The sequence below is a fragment of the Corvus kubaryi genome, unplaced genomic scaffold, assembly GCF_017639235.1.
Source record: "Corvus kubaryi isolate FWS band 111438036 unplaced genomic scaffold, C.kubaryi_AGA036_p1.0 37385, whole genome shotgun sequence".
In the NCBI taxonomy this organism is placed as follows: Eukaryota; Metazoa; Chordata; class Aves; order Passeriformes; family Corvidae; genus Corvus; species Corvus kubaryi.
The window spans coordinates 5,972,975-5,977,861 of record NW_024581127.1 but is presented as its reverse complement, the minus strand read 5'-3'; the positions used below and the strand labels follow the sequence as shown (position 1 = coordinate 5,977,861).

General features: G+C 45.4%; 1 protein-coding gene and 1 long non-coding RNA gene across 3 annotated transcripts in view; one reads left to right on the top strand and one right to left on the bottom strand.

Annotated features, from left to right (window-relative positions):
• ZFHX4 (zinc finger homeobox 4) overlaps positions 1-1,800 on the bottom strand; it is a 149,112-nt gene extending 147,312 nt beyond the window's left edge. For both annotated transcript variants that reach the window (XM_042036483.1, XM_042036487.1), the window contains exon 1: positions 1,397-1,800. The gene's annotated coding sequence lies outside the window, so the exon portion shown is untranslated. The remainder of the gene's footprint in view (positions 1-1,396) is intronic.
• The window catches only part of LOC121668603, a 30,214-nt gene that overhangs the window by 580 nt on the left and 24,747 nt on the right, over positions 1-4,887 (top strand). The gene's annotated exons all lie outside the window — the stretch shown is intronic.

Sequence of the window (4,887 nt, the reverse complement as noted above, 5' to 3'; positions counted from 1 at the left end):
CTTTTTCTTTTTTTTTTTTTTTTTTTTTGGTCTGTTGGCTGTCTTTTGTTTATACACCTTAGCCCTCGGTTTAAAAAAAATAATAGACGCCTGTCCCGCAAAACAACCACCACTCCCTTTCAAAAAATCTCAGAAAGGCTTCGCTGAAAACAGTCCCCGACCCCGCCCGCTAGAGCCTTTCCTCCAGAGCGGCTCGGCACGGCGGGGATGCCGCCGGCGCCCCGGCCGGCAGCCGCCCGCAGGCAGGGGCAGCCGCACATTCCCACATCCCTGCCAGCGGGGCCACTCGGCGCTCAGCCGAGCCGAGCCGAGCCGAGCCGAGCCGAGCCGAGCCGAGCCGAGCCCAGCCGGGCCGGGCCGGGCCGCCTCCCCGCGCCGCGCGGCGAAACTGACAGAGACGCAGAGCGCGCTCCTAACGGGCTCCTCTTCCTCCTGCTGCCAGAGCCGGCAGCCAGCAGCGCGATCCCCTGCGCACACACACACACACACGCCCGCACGGCCACCCTGCCTCTGCTCCTGAGAAACCTACCTGCAAAAGAAAAGGGGGGAGAAGGAGGGGGGGAGAGGGGAAAAAGCACCCCACACCTTCTCCTGTACACACGCACGCAGTCAGGGTCCCAACTGCCCTGCTAGCATCTCCCCCCTCGCCCGAAAGCGAAAGTTTGAGAGGCCGAGGGGGGTGGAGATGAGGAGGAGAGACAAGGAGGGTGGGAGAGCAGAATGTGCCTTCAAAAGGCACCTCAAAGTTTTGGGGGGGACTGAGCTGCGAACGAAGACTGCGAGCTCTAAAGGGGCTGGGAAGGGATGACTTCTGACAGCCGTAACGTCTTTCCTAATCTGACAGTATTCCCCCCTCCCCGAGCTCCCTAGAAAAAAAGAGCGAAATAAAAAGTGGGGGGCATCCCCCGAACCTCTTCTGCAAAGCAAGCAGGGTCTTCCACCTAATCTGAAAGTTACAGCCCAAAAGAGAAAAAGAAAAAAAAAAAAAAAAGAAAAAAAAAAAAAAAAAGAAATCCACAGCCCCAAACCAAAACAAAAAAATATTACACAAACAAAACGTAACCCCCGGAATAAAAGAGAAAGGCAGTGAGAGAAAGAAAGAAGGGAGAGAGAAAAAGCAGCCCCTCCTTCCGAAATGAGAGCAAATACTGTACCTAAAAGTGGGGAAACAGGCAGAAAAAGGGGGGAGAGAGAGAGGGGAGAGGTACATGGGATCTGGGGATGTGAGTGTGTGTGTGTGTATGTGAGAGAGAGAAAGAGGCACAGAGAGAGGGGGAGAGAGAGAGAGAGCGAGAGCGAAATATCAAAGATTGTGCAAGATCAGCCTGGAAAGATAATCGATACTCGACCTAAATTTAACACAAACTACTCAATAAAAGTTAAAGAAAAAACTTACTTTCCATTTCCCCTCGCAGTTCCTACTGGATCTTCGCCTCTCTTTTTTGTTTTGCTTTATTTACTTAACAGCTGATCACATCCAAGTAAACGAGAGAAGGTTCATTAAAAAAATAATAAAAAAAAAATAATCCTCCAACTTTATTGGGTGAAAATAAAAATGATTGAGCAAGAAGTGGGGGGCATGGAGCGGTCCTTTGGGGTCCGGGAGTTGTTAAAGCATGTGCCGACCGCGGTCTCGCTGTTTGGTTGTGAAGGGGTTGGGAAAAGGAGGAAAGGAAATGAAAATCCGATATGTCTTTATTCTGCTAATTATTATCGTTTTAGCCCTGTTTAAAAAAATGGCTGATTAAGTTGAGTGCGCATGTCTTTGTGTGTCTATTCCCGATATGCACTCTGGGAATGAGAGAGAGAGAGAGAGAGAGAGAGGGGAGAGAGAGAGAGAGAGAGGAGAGAGACTGAAGAGAGCGAGGGAGAGGGAGAGCGAGGAAGAGGGAGAGGAGAGGGAAGAGGAGAGGGAGAGGTGTAATTAGTGAGGTGATCAACATTCTCCGGGCTGCAAATGACGCGCAGCCCTGGAGCCGGAGAAGCCGGAGCTGCCGCGGCTGCCGGGGGCTCGCCGGGGCTGCGGGAGCCACAGAGCCAGCCCAGAGAAGAAGGGGCAGCAGAAGGGAGCTCATGGATACAAACACAAGTCTGCAAACTTCATTAGTAACACAGACACACACGCACAGGCACACAAAGTAGATGGCTAGGGAAAATTAAAAAAAAAAAAAAAAAGAAAAAGAAAAGGGAGGGTGGCAGACTTGCTCTTTTAACTGTTTGGAAACTTAAAAAGAAACAGGTCCAAATTAATTATTGCATCAGGGAGATATTTCTGTCTGTCTGTTCATGTCTTACATTTTCTCTCTTTTAATGGGGATTTAATGAGAAAAAAAATTGCATCCCATTTTTTCAATGGGCTAATGAATGTATCAGACATCTGTAAAAGGAAAGGTATACCTAAGGTAGGGAACAACTACCCCTACAGAGATAAAGATGGGTTTATTTACACATATGCACACAAATGCACACATGTGCGCACTCACACCCTACACATATTCACATACACTGAACACATACAGTCACACAAAACATAGCACAATTTATTTGTTGACCACCGTGTCATTGCTTGGAGATACCAACAAAGTAAAAAGCAAAGTCTTACAGAATATACAATATCAACTGTAAACAGTCTTATCAAAATGAAGTAAATATCAGCCCAGGGAAAGGGTCCCTTTGCATACAATACAGATTTCATGCATATACATGCATCATCTTCCAGTTTCCCTGCAAGTATTGATATTTTATTAATATTTTATCTGCTATATTTTACCAGACATATTTCATTCTTGGGGGAAGGGGGGCACACTATTATGATGAAAAGTAGGGTAAAATGTACAGATGTCATTATAAATCGGAATCTTCTACAAATATTTTCCTGTGTGGGATTTAAGAAGATTGCTTCTCATTTGAAAATCTAATTATCTTAACCTAATACTGCAGATGTGAATATGACTGACACTTTCATTAAAAGATAATTAACTAAAACTAGGAATAGACATACTTTAAAATACCCCCTACTGAAGATAAAAACATGACTATTCAAAGAGCATCTGAATACACCGCAGGAACACGTGCAGATTTTTGATAATGCTATTCCAGAAATGGGTATACCAGAAATGGTCACTAAGTCACAGTTACACGCAGGAGATATTTACAGTACCAAGGACCCCGCGCAGGTGAACCGTAACCTTAGAGCTGACATGCCTTTGAAGTTCGTGATTCCTGCGATACACATCAAAACCTTGTCTTAGGCCTTAAACACTAAAAAGCAGCAGGAAGGTTTTATCACAACCTTCCATTAAAAGCATGCATGCACAACAACAACAAACCAGCAAAAACCAGGATGGCAGAAATATACACCTCTCTGGGCCCTAAACCTTCTACTCCAGGAGAACGTTTTGCAAGTACTGGAACTAACGCTAATAGGAAAATCCCCACCTGATGATGAATTAAGGCTGCCCTTAAGGAAGCACAGGCCAGTGTCGGGGAACCGAGTGTCTAAAAGCAGATGTTTAAGGTCAGAGTGAAGGTCCTGATAGTTTTGAAGGAAGAAAGGGAAAAAAAAAAAAAAAAAAAGAAAAGAAAGAAAAGGTCTTTGGAAAGGGGAAGGAAAAAAAGGATTAAAAAAAAAAAAACAACCAAACCCCCAAAAAAACCAAATAAAACCCGCCAGCCTGAAAGTACAGCTATTCCAAAAATCGGAATCTGCAAATAAAGCAGGGAAGGACCTCTACCCCAATCCAGAGAAACCTTACTTCAAACTTCAGGAAAATCTTCAAGACTCGAACTTAAGGAAAAGTCAGGGGCATTGAAGGGCTCGTGAGAGCAACTCTGTTGGTTTTCCAAGCCTCACCTAAGCATTGCACCAGCTCATCAATGAAAAAGGTGTGAGCATATGTATGCAGATTTCCACAGGCACTGTGCCCTGTCAATGAAGGTAATAAGGAAACTGGCGATATGCTGCATCGCTGTTTACACGGTGGAAAAAAAATGCAAACAGAGACTAAAAATGAAATCTCTGAAACCTGTTTACAGTTATCAGATTGAGGGAGTATGATGGAAAGAGAGCTTTTAGGTTTAAATGGTAAACGAAACGGGACTCTGATACAGAAGGATGCCATTGTCCATTCAAGTGCATGCCTGAAGGATGGCAACACATTTCCTAAGACTGAAGACAATTAAATACAATGTGATGAAGAAACACCTGAGAACAATACATCTATTTCAAATTCAAGTGAAGAAACACGTATACTTAATGTCACGGAAGAATAAGGAAACGAAGATAATTTAGTTTTAAAGTCGTGCCCCCCCCTCCGTTTTCCCCCCACCTCTTTTATTCCTAGTGCTTTTTTCCTGGTGAAACATCAATATCATTAATGTCATTAATGTCAAAACACCAAACGTCAGAACAGTCAAGTCATTCTTTTTTGGCTGTAGATTTTTCCCCCCTTTCTCTCGTCTTGGAGGGGGATATAGGTTTATGGTGTTCTTGAGTTACAGCTAAGGAACAAAGGAGGGGGGAATAAGGCAGGAATTGCGATAGAAGAATTCACATTTTTCAGGGTTTCTTCTGTCACTGTTTACTGTCCTTCTTAACATTTTAAACCTCTCTGTTTCTCTGTCTCTCCCGCTTTCTCTCTCCCTAAAAATAGTAGGTATCGAGGAGTGGGGGGTGTAGGGAAAAAAAAAAGGCACTACGGGATGTTAACAGTTTAGAAGGAACCCGGGGATCGCCACGTAGATAGGAAAAATCGAAGAAGGTTAATTCCGGGAGGCAGCAGCAGCAGGTTTGTGGGATGTGATAAGAGCGGAGCGCAGCGCGGGCTGGGGGCGGCAGGCGAGGGGGACCCGGCGCGGCCGCGCTGCGGTGCGGGGCTCCCGGCGGGC